Genomic DNA, 21,255 nt, shown 5'->3' with positions numbered 1-21,255 from the left:
TTCCTTCCTTCCTTCCTTCCTTCCTTCCTTCCTTCCTTCCTTCCTTCCTTCCTTCCTTCCCTTAAGGTAGCTGGATTCAATAAGGAAGTGAAAAGAATAGAGGATTCCATGTCCAAGGAACTCATAACCTGGTGTCAGAGGGGGTGGGGATTGAGTGACAGAGAATTTTAAAACTCCTTTTTTTTATGTGATACCTCTTTGACATTGGACCTGAAAATGATGCTTCAATAGATTTTTTTCTCTCTGTTTATGACCAAGAGAGAGATCATGTGTTTATCTTCTTTAATGTTGCTGGACTTATCTAAGCCCAGAAATGAGGTAAGTGATCTTGAGAGAAGTGTGATTATGATCCTCTCTTCATCTAACAGAATGAAATTTAGAAGTCTCCACTACTTGAGTTTATGCTACATATCCTTTATTCTGCTGGTACTGCCTTCATGACCTTGAAAGTTTAGCTGAGAGATTGCTAGATCTTGTGAGCAAATTAGCCACAGAGGGAATCCATGTATGTAGCAATGTAGAATGGTGATCTGCATTAAAATAGATGCCTAGATTCATAGATTGGTTTTCAACAGAAAAGTTTCACCCAATTAAAAATTTTGAAGAGAAAAAGACTGAGGTTGGAACCCAAATTCTTTGCACTTCAACTAAAAAAAAAATACCAGTAGATGATAATAAATCTCAATATAATCCTGGATCCGAGTCAAGATGGTGGTTTATTACCAGCAAAAGCTCAAACTGTTCTGACTATCCTTCCATACCAATCTTTAAAAAGTACTTCAAAAAGACAGGAACCCAAACCCAATAACAAGATAGAGTCACAGGGCTCTCATGCTGAACAGAACTTGAAAGATAGGCAGAGGGAGTTAATTTTCATGGCATAAGGGTGGGTCAGGGCCCAGAAACAAAATTCTATGCAGAGAAATGTTGACCAACCATCCCACACCTCACCAACCCTACTGAGTTCTGTGATTAGGGTTAGGCTGACTTTGGCATCCTGGGACCCAGGCTGCACCAGCAGAGGAGCACTTCAGACCCACCCTTGGGATCTGGGGCTCTGACAATAGTTGGAAGGGAGGAACAGGGGTCCTTTGGGCTGAGTACCTTCTTCTGGGGTCAGGCTGACTACATTGAAGACTTAGCCCCAGAGCAGATTAGCTCAACAAGCCTAATACAGTAAACCAACAAGAGGAGAGAGTTTACAGTCCATAGTCAATATAACCCTAGGCAAGTCACTTTTCACGTGCCTCAGTTTCCTCATATGTAAAATGGGGATAATGTTACCTCACAAGATTGTTACAAGGCTCAAATGAGAAAATATTAATAATCTTAAAGTCTAGATAAGTTTTAACTATTATTATTATGCCATAATTTTAAAAATGAGCCTTTGTTTTTTATCATTTGGTTCAATAGCCACAATCACAATGGAATTAAACATGTAAGACAATTAGATTTTCAATATTCATAGAATAAGAAGAAGAAGTCATGGACAGCATTCCCCACCTAGGGAAAAAGTGAGAAATATCCAAGTCACAGGTGATAAATACATCTGAATCCAATCTAAAGTCTCCTTGCAGGTGTTTAATTTCATTAGGGTGCATTAGTCGTGTTCTCTTCTTCCATGATTGACAGGAGGTATGTCTGCCAAGACTTCAAAACCAAAACCAGCCATGCCTGGGCCATTCGCATAGAAATTATCTCCTCCTACTCCCCCCGAAGTCTGATGAGTATATGTTTAATTTAATTTAGAAATTCATACAGTTTTAATTGAAATGTTCACTCTGATATATTAAGTGTATGCAAAGGATTTTATATTCTGTTGAAGGTATTCCTTTTTACAGTTTGAGTTTGATTTATGTACTTTTCCCATTTTACTGAAATGATTCTGCAATTAGATGCTCCGAATAATAAATGTGTTTTATTCATCTACCATTTAAAGTGGGGCAAAAAATATAATTATTCATTGTATCTCCTCACAGCTCAGAAAAATCTCTTGCTCCTACACCAGTCTTGGGTATTCCAGGCCTTTCATGGGAAGTTAATGAGCTCCCACATATTATCAGTTAGCTTAATTTTTGTGGCACAGTTAGACTCTTTCCCAAAGCCCTGAAAAAGCCATTAAACCACTTAGTGCTTTAAATGGATTCCTCTTAATGGATGTTTTTCAAAATATTCAAACAATTTCCCTGTCTTTTTTTTTTAAATAAAAGCCACAGAAAACACATATGAACATACACACCCAGAAGAGAATTAAATTGTCCAGGTCTTTTTAGGAGTCACTAAACACGGATTGTTCTGGGACAGAGCTCCTTAAACTGTTGCAAAATGAATGCTCATTATTTGAAGACAAGATATTTGGGAAGTACAGAAATTATTTTTTTCCTATAATATTTTCCCCTATAATAAGTAAAGAACCATCATCAGTAATTGGAAGTTGATACATGATGGTTTGCTTTCCAAAGAGAACCAAATGGACTTAAATTGACCAATGGAGTCCCTAGTTTTAGAGGAGGCTATGGAAAATGATGATCTAATTAAAGAATTGAAAGTTCATGGGTCAATTTCCTTTTTATTAACCAATTGATATCATATGCTCTTTTTATTTTTGAGAGTTTTTAATTTCCAGGTCAAACATTCATACTCTGAAAGCCTCTTTGAATATAGAGGAAAGATATGATCATAGCATGCATTACAGAATTTAATTCAAGCAACATTACATAATATTTCCATTTTCTATACTAGGGATTAAAGATAAAATGACCAAAGTGAAACTGTCCCTATCCTCAAAGAGCTTATATTCTTTTATTAAAAAAATGAATTTGCTTATTTTTATTATATACTTAGTAACCACCACCACCAAAAAACATTTAGTTAAACATATATAAAATGAAATGCAAAACTACAAACTCCACATTGTTTATAATTTGTTTAAAATATGTAAATTATAAATGTAAACTAATGTAAATATCCTCTGCTTTTGAGTTCTCTTTATATTTTTTTACTTTAATACTTTTTTTTCTTGATTTTGTGACTGATTTTTAAATGTTATCATAACATTTATTATTTTATTCTTTTCTTCTCTTTCATCTCTGCATACGTTTTCCTTATTTTCTTTACAGTCCAATATTTTTCATTTCTAATAACATAAGAGAATATACTATATTCAAATGTCACAAACTATTCAACTATTTCTTCCTTTTATTCCATTTGTGTTATTTCCAGTTATTTTGACATAATATATATTCTCTTGAAAGGGAAAAACCCACTTGAAAAAAATCCGTATTCCTTTTTGAGTGGAATTACAGGTTCTCCCCTGCAAAGAGCTTTGTAGATAGAGTCAAATTTCCTAATTCTCTGCTCAAGTGCCTTTCTCTGTGAAGAAATATGACAAAAATAATTGATTTAGAAATCTACTGGAGGAATTATAGGACCATCTAATCTAAAAACCTACTTTTGTAGACAAGGAGGATGAAATGAATTTCCCTCAGTTATTCAGGTAGTAATGTCAGAGGTGAGTTTTGGATCTCAGTCTCCAGATCCCAGAGTTTGAGTTCTTTCCACTGAACCAAACTGTCTCCCTCATATCATGCTGTTATGTTGAAAAATTCCAACTTTGATGTTTCTCCAATAAGTGGAAGGCATAATTATCTACCCAGGCTTAGCCTTGCATGTCAGGCTGACTAAAAATAAAATAACTAAAAAGACTCATTGCAAGGCCACTCTGTTAGGACCTGTTGTTGGGATTGAAGGGACTTAACAAATGAGCCAAATTATCTGGTCAATGAAGAAACCAATAGATGTTTTTCTTTTTGTTTGTTGTTTAACGGAAAGACATATGACTTAAATTGATGATGTCCTAGAGGGAGAACTGGGGAAGTAGCAATAATATTAATAGTTCACCTATATATAGCATTTTAAGATTTGCAAAATATTTTATATGTATCATTTCATATGATTTCAAAATTCCCATTAAATAGGTAATATTTTATTTTGCAGGTAAAGAAAGTTAGTCTGAGAGAGTTTGATTCACTCAAAGTTACACAGCTCAGAAGTATCTGAGGCAGGATTTGAACTTAATTCTTCCTGTTTCCAAACACAGCAAAACATCCAGAACAACAAATGCTCAACTCCCTTCAGGGAAAAGGTACACAAGGGCAGCCTACAATCCTTTGTAATTGGCCTAGAACTGGCATTTTCACATAAATACTGGAAAATGATAGGGAGAGGATATCACCAGGATATTACCGGGAAGCTTTGAAAAACATGGCTTTCAGGCCGAAGCAGGAGGAGGAAATCAATGATGTTTTTGTATTTATGGTTATATTTTTTCTCTCCTTAATTAGCTTAGGACCAAGTCAGTGTGGGTTTCAGTAGAGAAACAGGTATTTCCTAAAGAGGAAAGGGGTTCTTCTCAACTGCGTGTGTTTGGGTTACTCAATTCTAGTGTCATAAACAGAGATAAACAATCTTAGTTTCAGAGAAAAGAAAGGCCAAAAGGGAGGGATATAAGATAAGAATAAAGAGAATGTCTTAGTCTTAATTATTTGAATAAGAAGAAAAAAAAAGTTTGAACCAGACTAAAACATAAGAATCTAAAGTTCACAAATCTTGATAATTTCTCCACTGATCACTGAAGCAAAGAATGATCCTTCTAGACAAGATTATCAATTTTTAGCTTGAAGAAAATTAAGAAGTCATTAAGTTTACTCCTTTCATTTTACAAAGAAAGAAATGGAGGTCCAGACATATTAAATGATTTCTACAAGGTTATCCAGTAGTAAATTGCAGATCCAGAATTCCAACCCATGTCTTTGAAGTCCCAGTGATCCTCTTCCATTGTATTTTCTCTCTTTCACATCTAATTGTGTATTTGGAAATTCTCCAGGCATATTGTAGTTACCTTTAGGGAGTTGCTATGGAATTCTTTGGATGTCACTATCTGAATGTCATAAAACCAGGTAGTATAGTGGAGAGAGGAATAAATGTTGGGTCAGGAAGACCTAAACTTACAACAGATACTTAACTAGCTGTGAGACAGTAAGTAAATCATTCGGCTCCTTCTCAGCATCAATTTCCCCATTTGTAAAATTGGGCTTATAATAAAACCTATTTCATATGATTGTTGTGAGGACCAAATGAAATATTATATATACATATGTATGTATATATTACATATATACATTTCAAAACTTAAAGTACTATATTTATGTTACTAGAACTGTCATTACTGCTGTGATTATTACTATTATTAGTTAATGAGTAAACATTTATTAAGTGCTTACTACATGCCAGACATATAAGCCCTGGAATTATAAAAAGAGGGAAAAGGCAGTTCCTGCATTCCAAGAACTCATATCATTACTATTGTCATTATTATTAATTTCAAAAACAAGTTTCATTGTAAGCCACTTCTTTTTCCAAATTTACTTATTTCTGTTGAGTGAATACTTCACTATCTTTTTAGATACATGAAAATCTGAAGCCATAGAATCAAAGTTGAATATTCCACCTCCTTCTACCCTTGTTTGACTATTTGCCAACTCTTGTCAAAAATATTCCTGCATCTCTCCCACATGTACCTCTTTCTCCACTTTGCTATAACTCCTAATAAGACCTCATCAGCTCTCATCTGGATTATTCAAATAAAGCCCAATTGTGTGTATAGAGTGTTCAGGGTGGACTAGCACTTTTGGCATGAGGACTTGCTGAGCCTTTTTCAGGACTGTTCATCTAACGTTGGTGTCCATATTTCATGTAACTGACTCATGATTCCAAGAAGCTATAGCATATAAAGCAGCGATATTCCAGTAAAACCATCTTAGAAGGCAGGTTAAACCAGATTGATGGTACTTGACAAGATAAATTTGTGAGTTAGGCTGCTTTCTATCCAAAGCTTATGAAGACTTCCCCAAGAAGAAGGGGCAAATAAAAAAAAATCCAACACTCATGAAGCTAGCTGAAGTAGGTGTCATGGAGTGCTTAGAACTTGATCAAGATATCATAGACTTTTATGATTGTGACAGAGAGATGGAGGCTGACAACTTCAGGCAACTCTGCCTCATTTGAGTCCAATTCTCATGAGTGTAATTGCTTCTCTTTTAAAAAGAAGGAAGAACCACAATTGAACAACCAGCTCCCAGATTTTCCCTTCATCCATTCATCCTCCTCAAAATCCTGAACTGAACTTCTCATCTTGGCATTTAAAGCCCTCTATATTTCAGCTTCAATATCCCTTTCCAGGTTAATTGCACATGATTCCCCTTTACTCACTGCATGATCTTGCCAAACTGGCTAATTGGTTACAGACAATCTTCATTCTATTTACAGGAGTATTGTCTTTCTCATAGGCAACTTCTCATATATGAGATGCTCATCATTCATTGGTAGATTATATTGAGTTATATAGTACCTCATTTAATCCTCCAGTTGTTTCATGTTCAGCCAGCAACTTTTGGCAAATAACCTAAACCATTTGGGTAAAGGGGACCTAGCTCTTATTTTAATCTCCTTAGTGGTTTGCTCTAAAAACTGGAGTGGGGAAAACTGTTGCTCTATCCCTTAGTAGTTTCTCATAGTTACAGTGCTACAGAGAGCTCTTGGAAAGTAGTTTTACCTGCCAACTTGGTTGTAGCCAGAAGAGTTCCTTATGACCATATTTGGCACAATTTGTCCCTAGAACTGATGTCATGAATATGTACTTGACAATCATGTGAATCATGATCTTAGCTTGGTCCATGACATGCCATAATATCCACCCCATTCCAGCTCTCTTTAATATCATCTCTTCCCATTAGGATGAAAGTTTCTTGAGGACAAATATTATTTCACTTTCTTCTGTTTGCATTCCCACCATTTTGTAGTTCTTGACATAAAATAACCACTGATTTATTTTTTTATCAATTACATTCTAGAATCCAGTGCCCAGAATGTAATACTCAAGAGGTCATATAACAAGAAAAGAGTACAGAAATACCATCATCTTCTTGATCTTTAATGGGATGTTTCTCTGTATCATACAGGATCTGGCAATATGTTGATAAAAGCATGGCCCTGCTTGAGTATCAGAAAAATCAACATGTTGGCATCTCCAATTTGAATACCACACCTGGAGGATTTGCCTGAATAAATAGCATGAACTAGAGTACAATTTAAGGAGCACATTTAGACCTATTAACCTAAAGTCTTTCCTGAGCAAGTTGTCCAATCTATACTTTCACATTTAGCAAAACTCCACTTGAAGTGGAAATCAATTCCTAAGTTAATTTAATCTAAAGTTGCCTGGATATCCTGAAGTCTCAGGGCTCCTTAAGGCATTTTGTTATGAGCTGCCATTAGGGACATAATTTAACTTACAAAAGAAAAAAATCCCATATTGAATTCATATGTGCCATATAATGAAACACAATGACACATTACATTATGATGTGAAACTAATACATCCAGACTCTCCTGATAATTTCAAATTAGCTGGCTAACTCTGTTTTGATTAAATAAAAGTAATATTAATAAGTCAGAATGATGTTCAAGCTGCCATGGTGTTTCTCAGCTACTCTTGATCTGGCACCAGCCTTTAAGGGTCTGGGCCACTTATAATTCAAGCAAGTATTCCTGGAAGGTTATATGTTTTATGGGACCATTTACAAAAACCATATTTTTAAATGCCTTAGAAATAAATAAGTTCCAACCACAGGTTGTAAGGTTGAGATACTCAAAACATGATAGTGGGTTCTTAACATAATTAATGGAAAGTTGGGACAATAAAACAGATCTAATGGATTCATTCTCTGATGGATCCATGACCTCATTGAAATGGCCATACTCTCCACTATTGCATATTTCAAGTCCTCTCTCACGGTTTGTGATTCTTATTCTTTTTTTTTATATAAGATGTTGCATAGCCCTAAAATGCTGAAGGCTTCCTCTAGATCCTTTAGTATTTTATCTGTTTCAGAGCAACATATTGGCTGTCCATCTGGTATACCTGGATCTCACTAGGTTGTAGCTTTCCAACATATTTTATTGTGTATTTGTTGCTAGATGATGCGATGAAAAACTAGGTGGCAAAGAGAATGGAGTGCCACATTTGGAAATGAGAAAGACCTTGGAAAAAAATCCCACCTCAGATAATCAGTAATTATGGAACTATGGATGAGTCATTTGACCTATAGCTGCAATTTCTCCCTCAATGAATTAATGTGCTTTCTAACATCACATTGATCTCTGAGTCCTATGCGAATTTGCTTAGCTTGATTCTTTCTCTTATTTCAAAAAGTGGGTTAAACAAAAGAATTCTGAAAAAACTGAAAAATACAAGTCACATATGTGAACATGTTGAGACTAGATAATTCTGTAAGTGATATAGTACAGTGGATAGAATGCTAGGTTAAAAGTCTTGCCTGTGACACTGATGAAGTATGTAATCAAGGATGTATCAGTTAAACACCTTGAATCTCATTTTCCTAGTCTATAAATGGAGATGGTATTACCTGACTACTTACATGGTGACTGTGAAGCTGGACTAAACTAAGGTGGGACAGTAATAGAGTGTTCAACCTACAGTCAGGAAGATTTATATTCAAATATGGTCTCTGACACTTACTAGTTGCATCATCCCATGCAAAGACATATCTTCATCAGTTTTCTCATATGTGAAGTAGAAATAATAGCACTCAGCTCCCAGTGTTGTTGTGAGGATCAAATGAAATATTTATTTTTAAAGTGGTCTCCAAACATTGAGGTATTACATAAATGTTATTATGGCCATTGTTGATGTCTTTATGCATAGAAGTCCTGTGAAATCTTTCAAGTAATTCATAAACATAAGGTATTTTTCATAAATCAGCATTATTTGCCAAAAATCTTTTAGCCAAACACCCAAGAACAACTTGTGCAATCAACTTACACCCACCACCAATATTCTTATCACCTTTTTATCACTTGATTTGGCAGAGATCTTTTCAGAATGGTACCATAATTCCATAGATGTAGGGCACTCTTAGTGAGGAAATTGCCTCTGTCAATGCAGATAAGCAACTATTGTGCAATTTCAGAGAGAAATGCCTAAGTCCCTTTGAAAAGAGCACTTTCTTTAGGATCAATCAGTATCAGAGTAAATAAATATATTCTATATCTATATCAAGTAGTCAATGTTAGATTTTAGTACTTGGGATTTTAGAAAATGCTTCTAGTTGATTAAAATTTTTCATTGTTCAAGCTCATACGATGTAGAAAACAAATGAAATAAAAATGTATTCTATTTTTGGTATTTCACTGGAACAATGCCAAGGAATTGAGTTTCTGATCTTCTAGTGCAGGGATTCCGAATCAGATAGCTATGATTAAAAAATAATAGTTTATGACAATCTCAATATAACCATTTTCCTTTGTTAGCCTATGCATTTTATTATATGCATTTATTTTTTTTCTGAGAGGAGGTCTATAGATTTCACTAGATTGCCAGTGTGGTCCAAGGTACCAGAAATGTTTAAGAACCTTTGTTCTAGTGGATTGATATAGAAAAGGATCTCACCAGGTGACCAAAGAGGAGATATAATCTGTTTCCTTTAAGGGAATGTCCTTTCAATGAAATCTAGCTTCATTGAAATGTGGTTTTGATAATTAATAGAATATTAAATATCACAAATGACATTGATAAATCCTTTGTCCTTCATCAAATATTATGTTTAGTTGACTCAAGAACAGTGTAGGAGGTCTTGCAAAGCACTATGTGCAAAAATGTAGAAAAAAATCAAATTATCTCTATTTCTATTAAAGTTTGGATTTATATGGACATTCACTTGCTTATGCACATTCAGGATTCATTCAGGCGAGGACACCAAAACTCTCAGATACGTTTTTTTTTTTTTGCTTTGGGGTAATGGATATAGACAGATTTGCTCTGTGGTCTAAATATTGAAATGGGGATATTTTTAACTGACCTGACAGATCAATTAATTCAATCAAAAATTTGAATAGCTTGTGTGTAGAAAGGGTAGAAAAAGGCAATAATCTTCCAATAAAGAAAACAGAGAATTCATTTAAAATATGTAAATCATTAACATCTTCATCAAGGAAATAAGACAAGAGTGAAGAACAAACCATTTTTTTTAAATGTGGTATGCAGGCTACTTTCCTTATTTCTCATTCCCATTGATCAAGGTGAAAATTATGAAATTATAAATGTGGGAAGAATATTTAATACTAAATGTGCCCTAAATGCCTATTCCAATGAATATATAATTCTTATGACATCTTAATCTCTGTATCATAAAAAATCAGTGCCTTTGTATGTCATATTTTCTATGACATGAATGCCATACCCTTTCTTTATGTGTATTTAGTCCTTTGAAGTCCTACCCATACTTTAATGTTTATTTAAGGATTGTCTCCTCCAGGAAGGATGTTCAAGGTCTATAGAAACTATTATCTTTTGTTCTTTACTTCTATAATAATTTATCATGCATTTTAGTAATCTTAGAGACTTATGCTTCTGTTAGTCTGCAAACTCCTTGAAGGAAGTGCCTATGTCGTAACTATAATATATGTCTTTCCAAGAACTTGGTACAATTCTCTGCATAATTCCAAATGGTCCATATATGCCTGTTGTGTTCAATTGTACCATATAATATGTTGTAATTACATTAGTTTTTCTATATCTTATACTTTTCATAATGGATTAGATATATAAAGTTAATTATGACAGTTTTGTTCTTCAAAATGACAATATTATGATTGCCTTGAGCTCAGTAAAATTCTGAAATTGTATAGCATATTTAATAGACTAGAACTTTTCCCTCAAAACAAAATCTTAATTGACAAGCATTTATTAGTCACTTGCCATAGGCCAGGTACCATACTGGATTCCAAGTAAACAGATAAAATGACTAAAACAACCCACACTCAGAAAGAACTTGTATCCTAACAGGGGAAATAAGTACATATATAAATAAATACAGAATAATCTAAAGATAATAAATACTGCATAGTTAAATTCTTCTAATAGAAAAAAGATAGACTACTACAAGTTATGAGCAATAAAACAGTAGATTACTTAAAGGATAATGAAGAGAGATACCTGTTGACCATAATCTACAGCCTATGATAAATAATGAATTACATGGAGAGAACATGGAAACAGTTCCCTGGTTGTATGACCAGAAAAGGAAAAGGATTAGTCAAATTTCAAGGGATAAGATTTCCAGAGAAATAGCCTATATATTTCATTGTTTCCAATGTAGTATCATAACTTCTAGATGAAGGCCACCATCACACTGGGAAGTATCATTATACAGAAGAATTTATAGTATGACACAGACTAGAAACCCTGGGATTTAAGATATTAGGTGAGTTGCCGTCTACAATGATGGAAAAAGGATCAACATTGATCAGATGGACGATTTTTAAAAATCTTCCAGACAAAAGGGAATATCACATTTCCTTAAATTACCTCCATGCTTCATTCTGTCTTGAAAATAACCATGGGTTTTATAAATGACTCTTCTAGGAGTCCATAAGCTCTATCTTCACAAGATGAAGGGTCTGAAGAACAAGGAAGGTTCCAAGTACATATTTTGTTTGAATACTAATAGAACTAAATTAAGAAAAACTCATAAGCAAACTAGGCAAAGGCATAGAGATTCTCAAAGCCAGGTCTAAGTGCAGTGTATTATTATTTTCCTTACTCTAATAGAGAAATGTTTGACGCATTCACATTGTTAATGTAAAATCATTGGAAAATTCCATACCAAGAAGGACTTTGGGGACTAAAAGATGGCATTGTTAGGAGTAGTATTCATTCCAGTCACCAAAGAAGAGATGAAAATGTCTTTCTGAACTCCAAAGAAAAGGTGGGTAGACTTTTAGTGGAGTAAAGATTTATGGTTTCCCTTCCATATTACTCCCAATGGAGGGACAGATCCTAGAAGACAGCACAGGAAACAAGTGGGTGGTGCTTTGGGGAAATTCTTGCTGCTCTGTAAATGAAGATTGGTGACTATATGGGGAGTACCATCATTTTAACACTAGCTTGGATATTCCTGCTAGTGCTCCTATTCATAGTTGCCTCTTTATATCTAGGAATCCCCTGTAAACTGAAAAGAGTTAGCATATACCAATGTATGAATTTGATTGTTTATATCCAGGATTTAGGGAGAGAGAGAAATTTGGGATTTCTGGTCTTCACTATCCTATATTCAGCCCCTCTATGGGGGAGCTACTGCATTATTTGTTTTTCTTTTCTTCTTTAATACTTCCTATCTCAGTCTTCTTGCATATATGAAGTCAATGTTGAACAGGAACTGACTCCTGTAGTCATGAAAGTGGTGGAAGGTGTGATAATTAGATTAAGTCTACACTGCCCATCTTTAGATTTAATCACCAAAGGTGAGAGCACCTCCAATTCTGAGAAATCCTAAGTGTGCTAGAGTGGGTGACAAATCAGAATCAACTGACCGCCCCCTAGGTGTCCTAAGAGAAGCATCTATTGTGATTGGACACACAAACTAGGGGGAAGACACAGGAAGTGATGCATAACTGACCCCTTTAAAAGGAGAAGGTCTTCTGCTGGAGAGGGTGGCTGGCGTAGGAGCTCTTCTGGTTTGTGGAGGAGTGCTGGCTGGAATACTGAGACCTTGGTGAGACTGCTTTAAATATCTTCTTTAGAAGTCCATGTGGTGAGTTTAAAGACTGAATCTTCCTGAACTTCTCTTAAGGAGAACTTCCCCTTAATAGAGACTCTATGAATGAAGCTCAGGGCTTCTGGCCTCTGACTCTTGGCTGAGGTTTAATTAGATCTACCTGGATTAATTAGAGGATCGTACTAATTTACCTACTGTGTTAGATTCTTATTTCCTTATTTCCTCTCCCTTTTCTCAATTGTAAATAAATTTCCATAAAAGTCAATTTTGACTTGAGGATTCCTTAATTGTGGATTTTCCTCTGGTGACCACCTTTTAATATATTGAACCCCCCAAAAAAACCTTTTTCCCCCTTACAAAAGTACTCATAGGTACATTAAAGACATTCTCACTAAGGAGGAAATATTGATAGAGCAATTTATTATCCCATAACAAATAAGTTCAGGTAATTTTTCCTTAATTGATATAAAACTATATTAGAGCCTTAATTGGCTGCAGAGTCAGTCTTAAAGTCTTAGACTGTTCAGAATCACTTTTTGACAGTCATTGAGGAACTCCAGCTTCTCTCTGAGGTTTCAATGAGGGCCCACCATGGGAAACTCAGAGAAAAGGGGGTTTCTGAGTTCTCAGTGAACATACTTCTTGAATATTCTTTATGCTATGGCTAAATAAATCTCCTTTGCTTTTTTTGTTATTTTTTTTAAGCAAACTTAAAAAGAAGTAAATAATTAAAGACAGACAAGCCAAAGAAGGCCTCTGGGGGGATGAGTTTTTGCAGCCCCAGAAATCTCCATGGATGGAGGAGGTACCCACACTGATGAAATCACAGATCCTTGAATTATTGAAGTAAATTTAATTTAAACCACATTAAAGCCTTAAACTCAAATAATTATTATCCCCAAACAGGATGTAAGTGGTTTGTTGATTGAATTGTTAGGGAACATAAAGAAGACAAATTGCCTTTTGGCAAAACACCAAGGAGTTAAAAGGGGCAGGGATTTGCTCCATTTAGCTCTGGAGCAGACAGTTCATGAGGGGTTTGACTCTACAAAAGGCTGTGTACACTTATGAAGAAAAAGCAAACATATATCAAAAGTCTTGAGAAGGGAGATTAGTCAAATTATGTCAGCTCCAAAGAACTCAAAGCTGTGTTCTGACTCATGAGCATAGTCATTAAAAACTGTAATTTGGGATGTTGTCTTCTCCTTTTTTTCTTTTAAACTGAGAAAAGTCAAACCATTTACATGCAAGTCAGTTGACTGGTCACTCATTCACTTGCTCAATAAATCAAAGAACATTTATGAAGTGCCTATATAATGTTCCAAGCACTAGACTAGGCACTGGGGACACAAACATAAAGAATGAAACAATATGTATTCTTATAGAGCTTTCTTCCTATTGGATGAGATAGAATATTCAACTGCAACATGAATGAATACATCTATACCAAAATATTTATTATTACAAAAAGTACAATTACAATGTGCATAACATTAAGCTTCATTAAAATAAAGCCCACACAAAATTAAAAAAATTAAGTTAATAAAAAATATGGAAATGGATTTTGAGTGAAAATATATATATAACCCAGTAGAATTGCTTGTCAACTCTGGGAGGGGAGAAGGAAGAGGGGAGTAAGATCACAAGGATCATGTAAGCATGGAAAAAGTGTAAAATTAAATTAAAATAAAATAAAGCCCACTCACTGTCCTTGAGTCCTGAGAATGGTAGTTCCAAAACAAAGCCAGGAAGGAAAAGGAAGGTAAGATTTTCTGTGGTGGTGAGTGCTTACCATTTTTACTTGCTTTTAAAATATTCTCTGAAGGTTAAAAAGGCAATCATTACACAAGCATTTATTAATCACGACTGTGTGCTCAATACTGTGCTGACTCCTGTTGGCACAAAGACAAAAATTCAATAGTCCTTGCTGCACAAAACTTGCATTTTATAGGAGTGATTGTGAGGAGTGGTGGGATAAGGGCTAAACCTTAAGGAAGGAGAGACTTGGGTTTGACTTCCACCCCTAACACTTTCCATCTTACTATGAGTGTCCATGATCCTAGGAGAGCCACCTAACACATCTGAGTTTTAATTTCAACACCCATGAAATAGAAATAAGGATAAGTGCAGCACATATATGTTCTGATTTGCATATACTGTTTCCTTCATTAGAAAATGAGTCTTTTGAGGGCAGAGAACTTTGTTTTGTTTTGTTTTTTCTTCCTTTTGGTATTGCCAGTGTCCTCCATAATACCATATCTTGGTAAGTAGTTAATAAATACTTGTTGATTTCTTGATTGATCAAAGAAGATAATACATGCAAAGTGCCTTGTCAGCTTTAAAGGAATTAGATTGGTTCCTGGAAGAAACAAATCAAAATTCTTCTGCTAGTGATTATGGATTTAGGAATCTGAAGTAAGCTTTAATCTATTTCATCCACTTAAAGGGGAATCTCCTCCTTTTTGATCAACGTCAGGATAGTAAATCCCACAACAGATGGAAATCTTGCTCTACCATTGGGTTTGTTTGCCCTGCCTCCCCTTCCTTACCATGTCTCCTTTTTGATGTGGGAGGGATAATCAAATCCTTGTTACTGGACAGAAAGTAACATTTGACTGAATGCTTTTCCTCCCAAACCCTGTCTCTGCCTAGACTGAGTTCTTAACCTAGTATCTAATAACCTGCTTGAAGTATCTGTGGATAGTTTTCAGTATGTGTTTTAGCTTAGATGAAAAAATGCCTTGATTTTCATTACCTTTTATCTGAAATTTAGCATTTCATCCAACTATGAATTTATTTTAAAATATTCTGGGAATGTGTCCAGACTTTTTAACAGACTATCAAAAGGATCCACGCACACGACATACTTCCAAATTCATGCCTAGACAAAAACATTTTCCCCTTGCTACCACTCCTCTATAAGTGAGTTTCATCCTCTACTAGTAGACAGCTTAGTAGCACAATGTATAGTGTGCCATGTCTTAAGTCAGAAAGACTTATCTTTCTGAAATCCAATCTGATCTCAGACGCTAACTAGGTAACCCTGGGTATGTTACTTGTCTGTTTGCCTCAGTTTTTTCATCTGTAAAATAAACTGAAGAAAGAAATGGCAATCTAATCCAGTATCTTTGCCAAGAAAACCCTAAATGGATTCAAGAAGAGTCAAATATGACTAAACAGCAATAAAAATCCTCTATTAGAAGACATGATGCTTAAGGGCAAAATGTTCATGTTTATATTTCTAGTCCCTGACATATAATAAGTACTCAAATGTTTGTTGGTTAACTGCCTGAGATCTTAGCACAGCTTAATTTTTAACAGATTTTTTTCTTAGAACAAGTGACTGTGGCTATGAACTTTTAGTAAGTAGTATGTTTGGGGAAAAAAACAGTGCATATAGTTGCTTCCTTCCTTAAAATGTTAGTTTCTTATTGGTCTATTCTGTTCTAACAAAGCCACATTTACATCAATTGAAACTTTCCTTAGTTTCTCATTTTGGTTATCCATAGAGCCTCTTTTTCTACTTCCATGTAGAAAAATGATATAGGAGAACAAAGACTCAGTACAGTAGAATTTGAAAATACTAGCCTTAGAGAACAATGCCTTTTCAAATTTCCCCCTGAGACAATTTCCTTAGAGGATATCTTGAGTCTGGATTAGCATGGCTTGGAAGAACATAATATTAATAATGTGGAATCATATAGCATCAACCATTGCCATTGAATTAGGGGAGTCCAAATCAATATATCAGAAAATAGGCTCACAGCACCAGGTTTTTCAACTAGGATAGACTCAAGAGGCAATCGAATCAAAATGCATAATTTTTCAGATGAAGAAACCAGAACTTAAAGAGTCAAAATATCTTGCTGACAATTGCACAGCTAGTAGTTCCCTGATTCAGGATTTGAACTAAAGTTTTTTTTCTGAGTGTTAATGCCATCATTTTATTCACTATATCACTTAGGTGACAGAGAATAATTGTAGCCACTATAAAAAGACAAAGTCGTGAGGAAGCATTTGATGTCAAACAAATTATAATATCCTTGGCATGACAGAGCAGTAGTATAAAGTTAAAAAGAACATTTCTTTCTCCAGTGAGGAACTCCAACTTGAAATCTCCAATGTGGCCCCCCTCTTCCGTATTCTGTCTCATCTCCATGAACTTTTGGACTTTTAAGATTCACGTAAGACATAGAGGGTAACTAAACTGAAAATGATTCAAATATTTGGGGGGGTTAATTACTGCTTAGATTATAGAAGAGTATTAAGATGTTCTCTGATGCTCATCATTCATAACATAAGTGTGTTAGGAAGATTGTTCCTAGGAATTTGAGTGTCTCTACATAGGGGAATATCAGTGTCCAGAGGAAGGAGATTGGTATGTTTTAAATGATAGCACTGAATATTTATTTTATTTTGATGAAATAATTGAGTGATTTGCAATTTCATATAAAATCTTTAGGTACATTTCTTAAAAATCTCCCTCTGAGTGTCAGGCATTAGGTTAGGCACTGGGTGTATAAATTCAAGGAATGAAACTATCCCTTAGGTCAAGGAGTTTGCCTTCTCTAAGGAAACATGATTTCATATATAACTTTGTATGGAAGATGTCACTTGAGCGCATCTCGTAGGAAGAAGAGGATTCTATGAGGTAGACATAAAAAACAGAGCCCTTCCTAGGCAGGGGAATGAGCTGGCACAAATGCAAGGAGATGGGCAATGGAGGTCTATGTATGAGGAATAGAAAAATCAGTTCATCTGGACTATAGAGAGTGTGGGAATGAGAGTAATGGCTAATGAAGTCATTGAACAAAAAGAAAATTAAACTTAATAGGATCATAGATCTATAGATAGATGAGACTTCAGAGGCCATCGTGTCCACATTCTGCCCTTTCATTGAACCAGGGGGGAAACTGAGACTCAAATAAATGAAATGGTTTGCCCCAAATCACATTGTAGCAAGCCTCAGATGGCAGATTTCTATGCAAGATTTGGACACTTTCCACTGTACCATACTTCCTCTTTTATGTTTTCTGGTTCTTTTAACTGACCTTTTAAATATGTTTTCAAATATGCAATGAAACATTTTTTCTATAGGGAGTTCTCAAAAGCTTCATGCAATTTTAAATTATTAAAACATTAAAAGTTTAAAATTTCACTGAGATTATATAAGTATATTCAATCCAATTCAATCCAATCAATGCCAACTCTGTGTTAAATACTATGGATATCAATAAGAAAAGAGACGATTCCTTCCCTCAAGGAAATTACAATCTAATGGGGGAAAGGTAATTATATATATATATGTATATATATATATATATTTTTTTTTTTAAAGCTGAAAGAGGAGGGGATGCTCCCAAGGAATATCTAGCATAAAGCCTGGTGTTCCATGGAGTTGAATGAAGGTGGAGCTGCTGATGGAAAATATATGTGTATTTATAGACACATATTCATTCATATGTAGGTATTACATATATGTATATGTGAATAGACTATTCATTCTAGGAGCATATGGTATAACTTAGCTGAGCCATGCAATTCCATCACTGTGGAATGCCCAGTGTGGAACTTCTCTTCAGCAATATGAATCAATGATTGGCTTGTAACTTACAATTTTTGAGAATTGCTTGGAGGCACTGAGAGGTTAAATAATCTGCCCAAAGTCACATAGATAATATCTGTTGAGTCAGGATCTGAATCGAGGTTTATTTAACTTTGAGGCCTGCCGTCTACCCAACAAACCACCCTATCTCTCATGAACGAATGATTTAGAATCATAAAACCTTAGAATTTCAGAAGCCAACATCACTCAGCAATCATCTAGCTCAAAACATTTTGCTTTTTATTCTAACTCCTATAACAAGTAGATTTTTTGTAAGTGGAGATATTTTTGTCAGGAGAAGGATACAAATATAATTTTCTGCATAAACAGAACTAACTCTATTTAATTTTCTTTTGTTTTTCTTCATCCAAATAAAATATTACAAATAAGCTGACTTCTGCTTTCTATGCTAGTGATTTAAGCTACATTATAATGCAATTGCTTTACATTTAAAAAACTAAGGCTTAACAGGGGCATAAGATTTCATCTCTTCAGAAAAATCAGGACATTTAATGAGTTGTCATTAGATTAAAGCATGCAGTGTTTGGATTTTTCTTTTTCCTTCCTGCCATTAATCCATGTGTTTTGGCATAAACACTCCAATGAAAAATCAAGCACTTTAACAAATCAATTCAGCAAAGCAATATTTCCTTAATCACACACCTGGAGATTACTCAAAGTACTTTAGGAAAAATCTACCATTGGTTAATTCACTTGACTGTCTCTTTGTTAATGCATTAAAAGAGGTCCATTGAGCAGTATGGATTACATTCAAGTTGTTGTGTTTTTTTTTCTTCCAATTTTGCATAAAATGCAAATTCATGCAAATTTCATTTAAAATAAAACTCCCACACTACATGTGTTATAAAAACTCTCATTCAAAGACTAGGTTTTCTTCTCATCAAGTAGTCTTCTGGCTTAATATATAATTTAAGATTTCTAAAGTGTGTTCTCTCTCTGACACTTTCTGAGGTCCTTGGGTAAGTCCTTTAAACTCTTTTGGTGTCAGTTTCATTATCTGTAAAATAAGAGTTGTATAAGGTGACTGACATGTCATCCTTCTATTCAGCCGACTCCAGTGACTCCAAAACCTCCAGGATGAAATATAAAATCCTCTGTTTGGCATTTGAAGTTGAGTCTGTCCCACTCCTACCTATCTGGTCTCTTAAAATCTTAAAGTTCTCAGGTACTTTGCTATCCCATCATATTGTTCTCCTTGCTTTCATTTGGCCATTCCCTAAGTCTGGAATTCTCTCTCTCATATTTTTCCCCCATTGACTTCCTCTGAATCTCAGATAAAATCCTGCCTTCTACAAGAAGATGTTCTTATTTCCCTGTAATAGTAATACCTCCCCATTGAAATGATTTCCATTTCATCCTATATATATATATATATATATATATGTATAGAGAGAGAGAGAGAGAGAGAGAGAGAGAGAGAGAGATCTTGCTTATATCTAGTTGTTTGACTCTGTCTCCTCCAACAAACTGCATTCCTAGAGGGCACAGTGTTTTGTTGCTTTCTTTGTACCCCCACCTCTTTTGTAGTTGTCTATAAATGTTTGATGATTGACATTTAATGTCCCTTTCAGCTCCAAGTCTATGATGCTACTCAAACCAAAGTCATAAACATCAAGATATATGGGAGTTGTACTCACTGGAGAGTGCTATCTGGTGGACAAAAACAAACTAGCATTTCAGAGAAACTTCTTAATATTTTCTGTGCAGCTCCTTAGATCATCAGCCTGTAGAAAGGGAGAAAAAATAACACTGTGAGCTGGTCATGATCATTCTTCTATCACACTGAGTTATAGCCATTTCAATTTAAATGAGTTTACCAAATGACTCACTATGCGATTATTTTTCTAACCTGATCTTAAAATGCTGTGGTTTGAATTAACTTTCTAGAAATGCAAAGGCCAGAGTTTGAAGACTTGCAAAGCACTTTTGTCAGAAAAACAAAGGAAGAGTGGAATATTAAGCACAGTGCTAGGTTCAAATCTTTCTCTGATGCTTAATTTCTATGGGATCCTGGAAGAATATGGAATCTCTATATGTTTCGAACAACATCCTGAGATTCCTTGCTATTTCAGGGGTTATCAATTGTTTTCCTCTCTGTGTTTTTTTGAAACTTCCTCATTCTCCTTTTCATTGTGAAACTGAACAATTAGATAGATAAATTAATGTATAAATAAATAGATTCTACATTTCCCCATTCATATGTATATAAGAAATAACACTTTCCAAAAAATAATTCTTTCCAAAACAATAATATAGTTAGTTAGTTAACAAATATTTCTCATATCCTTTTGATGTGCTTACTGAACTCCCTCAGAATATGCACAATTCAGGTTGGAAACTTCTGTGCTAAGTCATTAACAGGTTGCTTTCTGCTTTCAGTGGAACAAGATCCTGATAACAAACCTCTGGAATGCCACTATTTATATTACAGATAAAAAAAGGAGACACAGACAGCTTCCATGACTTTTCCCAGAAGATATACCTAGTAAATATCAGAGCTTGAAATTAAACTGAGTTATTTTGATTCTGAACTAGAATTCCTTTTCCCCTTAGAGTGCTAGGGAAGCTCAGACCAGCTGAAGATACTGACTAGAAAGGTAGATGAACTTGAAGACAGAGGACCTAGACTTAAATTCTAGATACACCACTTTTTCTAACTTTGTGACACTAGGCAATTTATTTAAGCTTTCTAAGACATAGTTACTTCATTTTAAAAGGAGAGAATGGATTAGATCATCTTTAAGGTTCCTTCAAAAGTTTGAACTCTATGATCCTTTGATACCTTATCTAAGCTTTCATAGCTTCATCTGGGTATATGATAAATTATGTAAAGTTATTTGTAAATTTTAAGGCACTATGCAAATGTCTACTATTATTGAGGACTTAAGTTCACCAATTTTTCCATCACCATGTTGCACATATGAAATCTTTTTTTTTTCCTTTTCTCCCTTCCTTTTATGGCTTGAGGGGCTGGGGAAATAAATTATTTCCAAT

Source organism: Gracilinanus agilis, chromosome 2, assembly GCF_016433145.1.
Source record: "Gracilinanus agilis isolate LMUSP501 chromosome 2, AgileGrace, whole genome shotgun sequence".
Lineage (NCBI taxonomy): Eukaryota > Metazoa > Chordata > Mammalia > Didelphimorphia > Didelphidae > Gracilinanus > Gracilinanus agilis.
Note: the sequence above shows the minus strand (reverse complement) of the source record.